At 43.1% G+C, this 15806-nt stretch overlaps 1 long non-coding RNA gene across 1 annotated transcript; it reads right to left on the reverse strand.

The window, feature by feature from the left end:
- Nucleotides 1-10754: 10754 nt before the first annotated feature.
- On the reverse strand, nt 10755-15182 carry LOC147087231 (uncharacterized). Its single transcript, XR_015075601.1, has 3 exons — nt 15136-15182; nt 13324-13364; nt 10755-12267 (listed from the first exon to the last, which is right to left on the reverse strand). It is a non-coding gene; the product is annotated as an uncharacterized LOC147087231 (long non-coding RNA).
- Nucleotides 15183-15806: the final 624 nt, after the last annotated feature.

The raw sequence follows: 15806 nt of genomic DNA on the forward strand, positions 1-15806 counted from the left end.
TTTTCATGCCCCCTCTTTGCTCTCCTTATTTCTTTTTAAAGTAGGCCCCTGTCTTTTCTATACTCCTCTAGAGCTTCCACTTTTTTAGTCCTTTGTACCCACCAAAAGCCCCCCTTAATTCCTAATCCATTCATATATATCGCTTGACAGCCAGGATTCATTTGGCTTTTTGAACCCACCCTTGACCTTTACAGGAACACGTTGGCGTTGTACTCTCCTTATTTCCTTTCTGAAAGACTCCCATTCCTCTGATGTGGATTGTCCTACAAGTAGCTGATATCAGTCCACTTTGGCCAGATCCTGCCTTTTCATATAAAAATCGGCCTTCCCCCAATTTATAATCTTTATTTCCGGTCCATGTTTCTGCTTTTCCATGACTACCTTGAATCTCACCGAATTATGGAAACTGTCACCAAAATGCTCTCCTACTAACACTTCTACCACTTGCCCGGCTACATTCCCTAGATTTAGGTCCAGTTACCGCCCCCTCTCTTGGTGGACTTTCTACATGCTGGCTGAAAAAGCTCTCCTGGATGCACATAAAGAATTCCGCCCCTCTAAGCCTTTCACAGTCGGTCTATCCCAGTTAATATTGGGTAAGCTGAAATCCCCTACTATTATTGCCCTAATATTTCTACACTTCTCTGATATTTGCCTACATATCTGTTCCTCTATCTCCCCCTGATTGTTTGGGGGCCTATAGTACACTCCCAGCAAAGTGCTGGCACCATTCTCGTTTGTAAGTTCTACCCATATGGCCACATTAGAGGAACCTGCTAAGATATCATCCCTCCATACAGCAGTAATTGACTCCTTGATTAATATTATGACAAGCGCGCCTCTTTTACACACCCCTCTGTCTCGCCAGAAAATTCTATACCCCGGAATATTGAGCTGCCAGTCCTGCCCCTCCCTCAACCTTGTCTCTGTGATAGCAACAATTTCCTACCCCCATGGTTGCACCAACACCTTCAATTTAGCTGCCTTACTCGCAAGACTCCTCGCCTTAATACAAATGACACCCAGCCTTTACATACACCCTTGTGCCATTACATATTTGCTCTGCCTTACAGGATGACTTGTTTTTTCCTCTATATTTGGCTGTGCAGCAACCCCTTCTATAGCTGCACTCCGTATCCCATCCTTCTGTCAAGTTATTTTAAACCACCCCCCCAACAGTACTAGCAAGCTTCCCCACAAGGATTTTGGTCCCGTTCCGGTTCAGGAGCATCCCTTCCGACTTGTTCAGGTCCCACCTTCCGCAGAAGCAGACCCAGTGATCAAGGAAACTTAAGCCCTCCCTCCTGCACCAACTCTTTAGCCACACATTCATCAGCTCTATCCTCCTATTCCTATACTCACTAGCACTTGGCACCGGGAGAAATCCAGAGATTACAAACTTTGAGGTCCTGCTTTTAATCTGCTACCTAGCTCCCTAAGTTCTTATTGCAGTACCTCATCCCTCTTTCTATCCATGTCCTTGGTACCAATGTGAACCATGGCTTCCGATTTTCACCCTCCCCCTCAAGAATGCCCTACAGCCGTTCAGTGATATCATTGACCCTGGCAGCAGGGAGGCAAAATACCATCCCGGAGTCACGTCTGCAGCCACATAAATATTTATCTGTTCCCCATACGTTCGAATGACCTATCAGTATTGCTCACCAAATCTTTTTCCTCCCCATCTGTGCAGCTGAGCCACTGCTAGTGCCACGGACTTGGCTCTTGCTGCATTCCCGAAGAACAATCTCCCCCACCAGTATCCAAAGCAGAAAATATGTTGGTGAGGGAGATGGACCCAAGGGACTGCTGCACTACCTTCCTAGTTCTTTTACTCTGTCTGGCGGTCACCCATTCCCTGTCTGCCTGTGCACTGTTTATCTGCGGTGTGACCACCTCGTTAAACATGTTATCCACGAAGATCTCAGCTTTGCGGATGCTCCGCAGTGACCCCAGCCACAGCTCCAGATCCGAAAGGCGGATTTCGACTAGCTGCAGATGGAGACACTTCCTGCACACATGTTCGCCCTGGCACAGGAGGAGCACTCCACACTGCCGAGCTGCCCTGCCATGCCCTACTCTTAATTTACTCCCTTTACTTTCTTTAAATTAAAGAATAATGGCCCAGTAATTCGGGTCCCAACACGTGAGTATGGACGGAGTACCCACGCGTGGACCCGATGGAAGTGCCAGTTTCTTTCATGCATAGCGCATGCATGGGAAACCGGCATTTCCGGACCTCTGAACGAACGTGTGCACAAGGGAGTCTCTGCGTGCACTTTGCACTTACGTTTTTTTTTACAGATTTTTCCGTGCGGGTAAGTCTTTAGATTTTAGAAATGTAAAAATTGGGCATAAGGACTGCATTTCAAAAGGTAAGTGGTCCAATAATTAAAGTTAGAATTTTTTTTCCACAATTTTATTATTTTAGTAGAATTTGCAGTAAGGTAAGTGTATTTTTGGACCAGATATCGTGAAAAAAAATGTTTTCCGAAATTTGAATAATTGTTTAAAATAGTTTTTTAATGTTATTAATAGTTCATTTAATTAGTGGGATTTTTTTAACTTTTATTTTAAGTTTAAGTACTGTTTTGGGCGCCCGGAGTTTTCATGAGTTTGACAGTTCTTACTATCAAACTCATGAATGAACTTTTGCAACCTCCGATTAGTTGCCCAGTACTCACGTGATCCCAGCTGGCTCATCGAAATAACTACGTCGCTGGATCACGCTAGCACAGCGCGCCGGGACCTGGACCGGGCCACAGACGCTTCCACTCAGGCCGAGGTCTGAAATGTCGGCATGCTAGGTAAGTGTAGGTCGGGGGCTTGCACCCGCGGGAAGCCCCCGACCCTAATTTCTGGGCCATTAATTACACTAGGGACCTTATATTATTTAAAAACTACTTATTCTAATCTATAGACCTTACTTTTACTTTAACGACTGGAATGTACATATAGTCACCAGGTCCTACTTAGCAATCAGCTCCTTCCATGGTTGTGAGGTCATTTTAGTGGTTTCGCAGTTGTTGTTTGACTGCTCCTGCTCTCGAGCTCGTTACTTGGTGTAAAGTAAGAACCAATTCCTACAGGGTGAAAAGTTAGGAAAAGCAAAGGCGAAGCAAGGGAACTCCTCCTCCCACTCCTCACCTAACTCCCTGATTCACTCAACTCGCACGACTCTGTTTAAAACGCAGTCAGTTCAAAATCGCACTGCACAGCCTGTTTTTAGATGTGAATTAACTTAATTGTATAAACAATTTGTTCTAAATTAACCTCATACCTACACAGTCATAAGGACATTTCTGTGGCCGATTATCTCCGTTCGGGAGCATGCGGCATTGAATCCTTAAAGCAATCGTTTCAAACATAGTCATAGAATCATAACGGCACAGATGGAGGTCATTCGGCCCATTGCGTCCTTGCCGGCTGTCTATAGAGAAATCCAGTCAGTGCTATTCCCCCGCTCTTACCCCGTAGCCCTGCAACTTTAATTCCCTCAAGTGCCTATCCAGTCTCCGTTAGAAAAATTTGAGTGTCTCCACTTCCAGCCTCTTCTAACGGCAGCGACTTCCAGATCGTCACCACTCGCTCAATCAAAACGTTTTTCCGCACATCCCACCTGTATCTTTTGCCCAAAAGGTTAAATCTGTGTCCCCTAGTCATTGTAACATCAGCTGTTGGGAAGAGCCTTTCCCCGTGTAGCCAAGGCAAACCTGTCATAATCACCTCTATCAAGTCACACCTCAACCTCCTTTGCTGTAATGATAAAAATCCAGCTTCTCCAACCTGTCCTTGTAACTAAGATCCCCCATCACCGTTAAATCTCCTCTGCACCCTCTCAAGTGTCTTCACATCCTTCTGAGAAACATACAAACAAATAAACATAGAAGGTAGGAGCGGGAGTAGGACATACGGCCCCTCGAGCCTGTCCCACCATTTAATGAGATCATGGCTGATCATCCAAATTCAGAACCTGGTCCCTGCTTTCTGTGATATCCCTTGATCCCTTTAGCCTTAAGAAATATATCTAGCTCCTTCTTGAATATATTTAATAATTTGGCCACATCTGCCTTCTCTGGTAGAGAATTCCACAGGTTTACCACTCTCTGGGTGAAGAAATTCCTCCTCATCTCAGTCCTAAATGGCTTACCCCTTATCCTTAGACTGTAAACCCTGGTTCTGGACTCCTGCACCAACGGGACCACCCTTCCTGCATCTCGTCTGTCTAGTCCTGTTAGAATTCTATAAGTTTCAATGGATCCCCCCTTATTATTCGAAACTCCAGCGAATATAAGCCTCATTGATCCAATCTCTATTCATACGTCATTCCTGCCATCCCAGGTATCAGTCTGGTGAATCTTTGCTGCACTCCCTCCATGGCAAGAACATCCTTCCTCAGATAAGGCGACGGAAACTGCACACATTACTCAAGGTATGGTCTCACCAAGGCCCTGTACAACTGCAGCAAGGCATCCTTACTCCTTTACTCGAATCCTCTCGCTGTGAAGGCCAACATACCAGTTGCCTTCTTAACCGCCTGCTGCACCTGCATGCTTACCTTCAGCGACTGGTGCACAAGGACACCCAGGTCTCCTTGTACTTCCCCTTTTCCGAATCTGTTGCCTTTCAGATAATAATCTGTCTTCCTGTTTTTGTCACCAATGTTGATAACCTCACATTTACCCACATTGTACTGCATCTGCCATGCATCTGCCCAATCACCCAACCTGTCCATATCATACTGGAGTTTCTCTGCATCCTCCTCAGAGCACACTCCCCCACCCAGCTTTGTGTCGTCTGCAAACGTGCAGATATTACAGCTAGTTCCCTCGGCTAGATCATTAATGTATATTGTGAACAGCTGTGGTCCTAGCACCGATCCATGTGGTACCCGACTAATCACTGCCTGCCACTGGGAAAAAGACACGTTTATTCCAACTCTTTGCTTCCTGTCTGTCAACCGGTTCTCTATTCAATTCAATACATTCCCCCCAATGCCATGTGCTTTAAATTAGCAAGCTGATCTCTTATGCGGGACCTTATCGAAAGCCTTCTGTTAGTCCAAATGCACCACATCCACTGGTTCTCCCTTATATATTCTACTGGATACATCCGCAAAAAATTCCAGTAGATTATTCAAGCATGATTAACCTTTTGTAAACCCATGTTGACTTTGTCCGATCCTGTCACTATTTTACAAGTGCTCTGCTATTACATCTTTTATAATGGACTCTAGCATTTTCCCCAATACCGATGTCAGGCTTACCGATCTATAATTCCCCGTTTTCTCGCTACCACCTTTCTTATAGTGGGGTTAATTTAGCTGCCATCCAATCTATGGGGACTATTCCAGTGTCTATAGAATTTTGGAAGATGACTAGCAATGCATCTACTATTTCTAGGGCCACTCTGTAAGTTGCCTAGGATGTAGATTATCCAGCCCTGGGGATTTATCGGCCTTCAATGCCGTCAATTTCCCTAACACAATTTCCCTAAAAATACTGATTTCATTGAATTCCACCCTCTCATTCAAACCTATGTTCCCCGACATCTCTGGAAGGTTATTTGTGTCCTCCTTTGTGAAGACAGAACCAAAGTATGTATTTAATTGTTTTGCCATTTCTTTGTTCCCCAGTATAAATTCCACTGATTCTGAGTGCAAGGGACCTACGCTTGACTTCACCAATCTTTTGCCCTTCACATATCTATAAAGACTTTTCCAGTACGTTTTGATGTTCCCTGCAAGCTTACTCTCATATTATATTTTCCGCCTATTAATTAATCCCTTTGTCTGCCTCATAACATCGTAGTTTCCTTTATTTAAATTCAGGACTCTAGTCTCTGATTCAACTATTTCACTCTCCACCTTAATGAAGAATTCTATCATATTATGATCGCTCCTCCCCAGGGGGCCGGACACAACACCATTGCTAATTAATCCGTTCTCATTACGTAATACCCAGTCTAAGATGGTCTGATCTCTAGTTGTTTCCTCGACAAATTTGTCCAGGAAACCATCCCGTATACAGTCTACTATTTCCTCGTCCACAGTATTGTTACTAATTTGGTTAGCCCAATCTAAGTGTAGATTAAATTCACCCATGATAACTGCTGTGCCCTTATTGCACGCTTCTCTAATTTCCCGTTTAATGTCAGCCCCAAACTCAGTATTAATTTTTGGGTGTTTGTATACAACTCCCACTATCTTTTTCTGCCCCTAGGTAAGTGTCAGCTCTAACCCTACGGGTACCACATAATTAGTGCTAATACCCATCCTTGCTATTGTGTTAATCTCCTCTTTTAAATGTGGTGACCACAACTGAACGCAATACTCCCGTTATGGCATAACCAGTGCTTTATAAACGTTCATCATAACTTCAGTACTTTTGTACTCAATACCTTTATTTATGAAGCCCAATATCCCATATGCTTTGCTAACCACACTCCTAATATATCCTGCCACCTTCAGGGACGTATGCACATTAATTCCCAGGTCCCTCTCTCCCTGCACACTCTTTAAAACTGTGCCATGAAGTGTATATTGCCCCTTCCTGTTATTTCTACCAAAATGCATCACCTCATACTTCTCTGTATTAAATTCCATCTGCCACTTGTCTTCCCATTTTGCTAGCCTGTCTATGTCCTGTTGCAGTCTATTGGTATTTACCCCACTGTTTGTCACCCACCCCCAAGTTTGGTGTCATCAGCAATTTTAGAAATTCTACTCTGTATACAAATATGCAGGTCATTTAAACATTTCAAAAAAGCAGTGGCCCCAACACAGACACTTGCGAAACACCACTGTCTACGATTCTCCAGTCTGCAAGGCAACCATTTACCACAACACGATGTTTTCTGTCCTTAAGCCAATTCCATATCTAACTTGCCTATTCCATGTGGCGCAATGTTGGTACCCAGCCTTCTAAGTGGTAATTTGTCAAATGCCTTCCTAAAATCCATGTAGACAACATCCATTGCATTCCCTTCATCAATCCGCCCTGTTACTTTAGCAGAAATTTGAATTGAATTAGTCAAACACGATCTGCCTTTTACAAATTCGTGGTGGCTCTACTTCACTAATTTAAAGCTCCCAAGTGCCCGTTAATTTTTCCCTTGATTACAGTGCACTTGCTCGGCACCCCATCCACTAGATTAAACATCCACTTTTCATGAGGGCAGCAAGTTGTTCCAACATCTGAGGCTCCAGCAGCATTGAATTGGCCCGGAGCTGCTCTTCATCAACCCGGACTCCTCAACATCTCAGCTCACAGCAGCCGCTGGCTGACGGGATCGTGTGTATTCACAATGCAGAGCGAGCAGTCACAGCTCTTGTTCCTGTTTGACTCCCTGTCGTTCTTCCACCTCACTTTCTGTTTCAGACATCGGATTTTGGTCTGGTCACAAAACCTTCACAATTGCTGCTTTGCTGTAGTTTCTTTTAATGTTTACAGGGGAGATGAGCAGAAACTTAACGAAAGGAAGTCGGCAGCAGCATCTGAACAGTTTGCTCCAGATCTCGGTAACACCTCGTAGGGAGCTACAGGGTTACAACGGGATTAGTCTGATTGATAGTGGACTGACTAAAGGGAACTGATGTGAGATAGAGAACGAGGATCCTCAGAAACTGATCCAAGTCAACAAGTGCAATGTACATGCTATATGTGAGGATAAGCATTCAGACTGTCAGTGAAAACTTTTGTTCTCCTTACCTAAGGGAAAATACACGTGCCTTAGAGGGAGTGCAAACACAGGTTCACCAGACTGATTGCTGGGATAGGGGGATTGTACTATTAATATATGTTGAGTAGACTAGGCCTATATTCTCTCGAAACATATACAATTCTTACAGGGCTCGACAGGCTAGATGCAGCGAGAATGTTTCATTTGGCTGCAGTGTATAGAACCAGCGGTCACAGTTTGAGAATAAGGGGACGGCCATTTAAGACTGGGAAGAGGAGAAATTTCTTCACTCAGACGGTGGTGTATCTTTGCAATTAATCACCCCAGGGGACTGTGGATGCTCAATCCTTGAGTAAATTCAAGACAGAGATCGATATAATTTTGGATATTAAAGGAATTGATGGAATTGGGATAGTGCAGGAAAGTGGAGTTGGGGTGGAAGATGAACCATGATCTTATTCAATGGAGGAGCAGGCTCGTGGGTCCAAATGGCCTACTCCTGCTCCTATTTCTTATATGTTCTTAGAAGGATAGTTATGGGACAAATAGTGGGCTGTGGGATTAAATTGGATTGTTCGTTCAAAGAGACGGCACTCTCACAACGGAGCCAAATGCCCCTGTTGTGATGTAAGATTCTATGATTATATGTTGTTATCTCTTCATAATGATAAAGGCCTCTCTGAGGTCTCCTCTTAGTCTCCTTTTTCCCTGAGGGAGGAGCCTAAGGAGTCCCCATGTCTTCCTGCTCAATGCCCCTTTCACACTTCTGTGCTGAGCCCTGGTTTCTTCTCTTCACCCACAGTTGTATTAGGTGCACATATTCAGTACATACTTGGAGCAAAAAAGGAGCTTATTTTAAGTCCAGCAAATGAATGTTGGCATTGAGAAAGTAAGGAACTCAGTCCTTCTATCCTTGATATCATTAGCTTGGTGCCCCGGACATGTAGCTCAGTGGTATGCGAGCCTAAGTTGCATCTCCAAGCATTTTCTTTAACCACAGTTGCTGAATGTTGCTTTATGAGGGCAGCAGGTTACAACAGCTGAGGCTCCAGAAACATTCAGTGGGCCGAAACTGCTCTTCACCCACAGTCACAGACTGGCCAGATTGTGTGACGTCACAATGCTGAGCGAGCAGCCACAGCTCTCGTTCCTGTTTGACGCCCTGTGGTTCTTCCATCTCACTTGCTGATTCAAAGATCGGATGTCAGCTTGGAAACTAAACCTTGGTCATTGCATTTATGCCACAGACCTGTTTTTGAAATATTCAAAGAGGAGCAGAAACCTTGAGAACAGAAAAGTATTTAAAAGCTGTGAGTCATCAGTATCGCTGGGCAGCTGGCTCTCTGTCAGAGAAAATAGAGATTATATTTTCATAATTACAGTCATAATGTGCTTGGAGAGACTAAAAATTATAACACGTGACCTTGATACATTCAAAGCATGCGCTCTACCACTGAGCTACATCCACACTGACAGCTAAGCACGCAAACCTTGGACAGAGAGAGGAGCGCTGCTGTCCAAGGGCTGCTGTTTGCTTCTTTGAGCGCCTCTCCCACAGACTCATCACCTCCAAACATTTAATTATATCGGAGCAGGAGTTAATCTCAGGCTCCCAGAAACAGCTCAGTTCAATGGGTAGTGCCTGAATATGTGATGGTGTCCACGGTGAGCGAGCAGCCCCTCTTGTTCCTCATTGGCTGCCGATGATTGGTCCTCCCACTTTCTGAATCACAGTTCATATTTCAGCCCAATCTTCAGTTCTCACTTTTACAAAGCGCTGACCGCTGGTCCACACAACGTTTGTAATTTTATCTTTGGGAGCTAGTGTATCATGAGCGATATAGGTTTACCCACCCGTTAGTGGAGATGTGTGGACGTGAAAGAGGGCGGAAAGTATGTTTTGTGGGGGCTTTAGTAAGGGCAAGGTATTTCCATTCTTTTAAAGTCGAAAGAAAAAATAAAGTCTTCCATTTCACGAACTCAGGAAACACTGTAGAGCAAATGAAGTATGTTTGAGGAGCAATCACTGTTGCAATGTCAGAAATGCGGCATCCAATTTGTGCACAGCAATGTCCCACGAAGTGCAATGCGAGGAACAGTACCTCATCTTCCGATTAGGCACTTTGCAGCCTTCCGGACGCAATATCGAGTTCAACAATTTCAGATCATAACCTCGTCCCCTATTACTTTTTTACTTATAATTTTTTCCACCCGTTTGTTTTGGGTCTTCCTTCCCACCCGCATTTCCTTCTGTTTCTCCCTCTCACCTGGCAGCTGTCTCTTGCCTGCTAGTTCACTTCACACCTAATCTCAGCTGTCTTTTGTCTCCACCGGCCTATAACCATCTCGTTTGCTTTCGAATACCTTTTATTGTCCCTGTTACTTCTTTTGTCGATCGCAGTCCTGCCTTCGATCGATTTTATTTTCTTTCCAATTTTGAAAAATGGTTCCGACCCGAAACGTCAACTCAAATTTCTCTCCACGGATGTTGCCTGAACTGCTGAGTTTTTCCAGCATTTTCTATTGTTATGAGGTGGAGATGATTTGTTTTAGTGATGTTGGTTGAGAGACAAACATTGTCCAGAACACAGGGGAGAACGCCCCTGCGCATTATCGAATAGTGCCATTGGATACTTTATGCCTACTTGAGAAAGTAAGTGGGGACTCGGTTTAACGTCTCAGCCATTTTTATCTCCTTATCGGAGCAAGGATATACATGCCTTAGGAGTGGTGCAACGAAGGATCAATAGATTCATTCCTGAGATCAGGAGGAATAACTTCATTCAGAGGGTTATGAATCATTGGACTTCTCTACCCCAGAGGGCTGTGGATGCTGATTCGTTGCGCATATTCAAGGCTGAGACAGATTGATTTTTGCACTCTAGGTGAGCCAAGGAATATATATCTTCTCAGATACCTCGATCTCAATTTTTTTCTGATTACCTTCCTGTGAAACACCTTGGACCGTTTAAGGAAAGGATATAAATGCAAATTGTTTTTATTGGACTTTCAAACCTCATGGGACCTTGTAGTAAATAAACAAACACCACTACTGTGTAATTAGACTTCTGCGAAATTGTAATGCCTTTATTCAGATATTGAACACATGACATTGCTGTACGCTAAAATGCATATGCTATTATAAAGCTATTAAATCATCTTCCATGCCATTAACAGTTATAATTATTTCCTGCAACAAAGCATCACCCGGGCAGAGCGCAGAGAGGAAACTCTGGCAGGGCAGGGGGGAATCGCACAGTTTTAACATAATAAACCCCGTTTTTATCAGTGAAAGGAAAGTCAATCCCATTCCTCAAGGTGCGCGCGATACTCTGCGCCAGATTTAACATTCGGCGCTCTGCTATGGTGAAACTTAGCACCCAGGCAGTAAGAGCAAAAACATATTTTACACCAAATTATTTAGAGCAGAATTGACTTCCTGGAGGAAACTCCAGCAGTAGCGGAGAGGGCAAAGATGTTCATGAAGTTTCCTGATCTATTCTAATTTCCCCAAAGTGAGGTCCGTTCTGTAATGTGCAAGCTTAGTAAGAAGTTTTACTTTACTAAAACACAGCTTCTACCCTCCTGCTGCAAGGTGGTGCCGAGAGTATTGGCGAAATTGATAGCCCCCAATCCGGTGGTTAATCGATTATTCAAATTCATGGACTGGGGGCCAAGTTTGCATTTTGTGCCCGGCTACAGAGAAACAGCGATTCAGTCACAATTATCTCAAGGAACATGGCAAAAAGGATGGAATTTAAACTTGAGCTGTACAAATCCTTGGTCAGACCCGGTCTGGAATACTGCGGTCATTTCTGGTCATCGCTCTTCAGGAAGGATCTATTGGCCTTGGAAGGGGTGCAGCGCAGATTCACCAGAATGTTACCGGGGCTTAGAGAGTTACATTCTGAGGATAGGTTGCATTGACTTGGATTGTTCTCCCTTGAGTACAGGAGATTATTGTGTAAATTAATCATGGTTCTTAAAATGTTTACACTATCTGATAGGTTGGCTATAGGTAATCTATTTCTTCTGGTAATGAAATCTATATCAAGGTAATTATAAAATTAGAGGTAGGCCGCTCAGAAGCAAATTCAGGAAGCACATCTTCACGCGAAGTTTTGTAGAAATTTAGAAGTTTACCCGCAGAAAGGCTCTGTGCTGGGGGACAATAGGAGATTTCGAGAGAGGGATTGAAAAGTTTTGTTAGGTCAGCGTATCAAATGATTAGGCACAAACCGGGTAAACCGAGTTGAGGTTCAGACCAACCATGATCTCATTCCATAGAGAAGGCTCGAGGGGCTGAATGGCCGGCTCCTGGTTACCATGTTCTAAAATGTTTGTTTAAATTACGCACAAAGTAAACTAAATACCTGGAGTGGGGTCAGACATTTCTCACAGATTACATTTCTATAGATGGCTTCTTGCAAACACAAAGTCTCGCTGAATAATATTTTAATGGGTGAAATGCTGATGACCATGGCATTGTCCGGTACTGTTGAGATGGATGTGCCTGGTCTTCTAGAGCTTCACTGCTGCATAGAGGACGCAGTCCTCACCGAGGTTTTGGACGGTGTCTCGCTGACTCTGAAAGGAATGGTGCAAATGGTCAGAAATGCAATCGAACAACTACACTCTGGTAACAGTTCAGCGAAATTCTATCAGCTGATGCTCCAAGGCAGAAGCCGAAAAATGTCAAAAGCAGCGTTGTTGGAGTGAGCAGTATTAAACGGGGAATATTGCACTGCTCTAAAGGGTATTAACTGTCTGCTAACGGTTACATTTGCAGATGAAGTTTTCACCTCAGGTAATGCTGTTTGTTTAAAACAAGAAGGGACACTCGAGCAGCAGCAGGGCAACAGGACATGATGGAAACAGAGAGCGGGAGGAATTTTCTACTTGATCAGAGGTGCTGAAGGGACGATAAGGGTTCGGCCACCGATCACTTTGACATCGATGGAAAGGGACATCAGTAAGGTGTAAAATGGGCGGCTGAATCCAGATCACTGTTTTAGGCCCACTCTAAGCCAAAAGTTCCAGCGCCTATCTCTGACAGCATCGGAAAATGAAGGGACAACTTAACTTTCCAGGTGGGATACTAGGATGTTGTGTGTAAGACGTGGAAACCGCATGTTGGTTCAGTGGGTGAAATAGAAAATGGTCTTGTTTATGTCAAAATGCTCTGCATATTCCAGATATTAACCAATTGTTAAACTGTAAATGCTGTACACTGCCTAGATTCGCTTGTACAGGAGTGTGTTTGCAGCTGCATTCGTGGTAATTGAACTCTGTAATTTCCCTTCAGTTCCTATAGCGGGCCGAAATCTACACCTCACCCCTCAAATATTATTGTTCTATTGCAAATACATTTGTTCAATCCGCTTAGAAAAATAGAGATCCGTTCATTATTCTGCATTGGACATCATTCTGTCGCCGTTTAAAGACATATTGAAGTGTGGTCAAAAACATTTTTGTCCTCATGTATATTAATTACTGGACAAGGCAATTGTGATATTTCAAAAGAAGAAGAACTCTGTTGGAGAAGGCAACAAATATTTGGACACATCGTTCCAGGAGATGGAATGAGCGAGATAAAAGTCCACATCAATGGAAAAATAAAATCCCAGTGCATTTTTAACTTACAGCGTTTACTCTCGGCAATGTTTGCAGGTTAAGAACAGCATCTAAACAAAACAAAACACAATAACAAATGGATTGATGTTTAAATACTTAGAGCATTTCCCTCTTTTATTAAAGAGTTTTATTCCTATGGAGGTTTTGTTTATCATCATATGGATGGGACACCATCTCCACACTCAATAGTGGGAACTAGCTGGCCATTGGCAACTACCAATGGGTATTTGACTATCCACTAGGAAGTGAATGCACCTCCTATGCTGAGTTTCTCTTCTCAATTCCTCGGTTTCTCCAGGAAGTGGATGGGTTGGCTGAGGTTTCTCTCGACATGGGCAGTAGATTTTCACTGTATGACTTAATGTTTCTCGGATTATCGCTGATGCAGCGATAGCTTGCCTAATCTAGAGTTGTCCTGTGATCTCAATGAGTGCTAAACTCTCGATTGTTGAATATTAATGCATTTTTATCCATGATAATAACTTTAGCTATTTGAATAAGGAAACACTTGATTCCGAAATATTTACATCATACAGGCATGTTGCTACCTCTCTACAAAATCTTACTTGCTGTTGTAAAAATGTTGTCATCCTTTTTGTTCAATCTTTTCTCATTATAATAACCTATGTGATCCTTTATTCTGGAAACTTTATATGTAAATGTCTCACACTGTTGTTACACCATCTAACCACGGGTGGCACTACAACGCATTAAACGTTACTGGAGAAGAAGTTCGATGCTCCTCCTAACCCAATGTGTTAGCTTCACATCTTTGAAAGGGTTTTGCTATTTAACATTAAATAACAAAAAAACGTGAAGTATTGTACAAAAGGGAAAGACGGCCAACATTGGAATTCAATTACATCTGTGAACCCCGGTCCAGTAATCCACTACCCTACAAGAGCAAAAAGTGGAAGGAGCGCACGTCAACCCATGCAGCCCAGCAACCCACCCCTTCAACCACCGTCTGCCCCACCTTTGACAGAGCGTGTAGTCACCTGAGAACTAATTTTTAGTGTGGAAGCAAGTCATCCTCGGTTCCGACTGACACCCTAAGAAGATGACCCTGCAATGCTGCACTTGAAGACTCTACATAGCCCGGACTCCACATGCCTATTGCACTGCGAATTCGATGAGCAATACCATACAAATCTTTTGTGCTCTTTATAAATCGCACTTCCGATTGTAATTAGTTGCTTCACATTGCTCATGATAAATTCCTCTGCTTGATTCACTTGTGGAATCAAAAACTGCGACAGAAATTTGGCATACTGTAATTACATCTATCCACCAGTGGTGGCGTGGTGCAGCTTCTCAGCATGTTTGCAAAAACCTGTGATGCTATTACCGACTCCACTTGCTTCAGCAATTGCCATCTATTACACTACTGTACTGTAAATATATAAATATTTAAAACAATGCATGATCAGATTTCCTATTAGAAACAAATTAGCACAGTGGGTCGGAATAAAAAAGGGGTTTGTTTTACATCTATGTGCCGGGTCCAGCGACCTCTTTCCGACTATCCTCTCTGCATCTGTTGACGACACTCCCTCATCACTCCCTGTCTGAAAAATCACTTTCATTGAATGATGAAAATATATATTCAGAGTTTATTTTGATTCTTGGTCAGATTCACTAAATGATTCAGAATGATTGACAGTATATGTGATTCACAGTTGGCTTGCTAATACAATAAAATGTCTACAAACGGTTACTAGAAATGTAACAATAATATTGTGTTCATTCCTTTTCGTTAACTGCAAGAAAAGCTAAATGCAAAGGAGAATTTTGGATGTACGAATACAAAACTGAACTTACATGTTAGGGTCTCACTGCTTTGGTCACCAGGAGGCGCTGTGTTCCTTAAAACAACATATATCGTCAATTAATCATTTTATTTTCGATGGCACAGATCATTAAATTTTTGATACAGGTATTGATTGGATTTCAGACATGGATCCCATGTTATATGTAGAAGTATCTCTCTGCCCACGTCCTGGAACATGTGTTTATCCAACTGTTCCCAGGCCAGGTTATTCCTTGTTACCCTGGAACTAATGATTAGTTTGACATCTAGGGTGATTAATGAGGACCTCTCTCCTGCTCTCACCATGTGGAGTGGCACCATTACATAGTTTGTGAATATTTCCTCCCGTTGGACAATCTTTTTGGCGAGCAGAATTTCCATTGGGCTAAAAATAAGAATTTGATGAAATCATCACAAACCGATTCGCGATATCGATTCAGGGAGCACAAAGAGGGATTTCATCTCTCATTGAGCTGTTGTTAATATGGGATCCCCAGATGAGAAAGGCTATAGTTTAATGAGATAATGAACAAAAACACATTTAAAGGGATGTAGTGCAGATGCAAACAAAATTACTGAAGTAAGTGAAAACTGCCTGGATTAGTGTTTGAATATAGTTGAGTTTGTGTGATTGTGTGTGTGTTTGAGTGTGTGTGTGTTTTATTATGATTGTGTGTTTGAG

This window comes from Somniosus microcephalus, unplaced genomic scaffold (assembly GCF_052327205.1).
Source record: "Somniosus microcephalus isolate GS21.2 unplaced genomic scaffold, FLI_Smic_1.0 unresolved_chr6, whole genome shotgun sequence".
Classification (NCBI taxonomy): domain Eukaryota; kingdom Metazoa; phylum Chordata; class Chondrichthyes; order Squaliformes; family Somniosidae; genus Somniosus; species Somniosus microcephalus.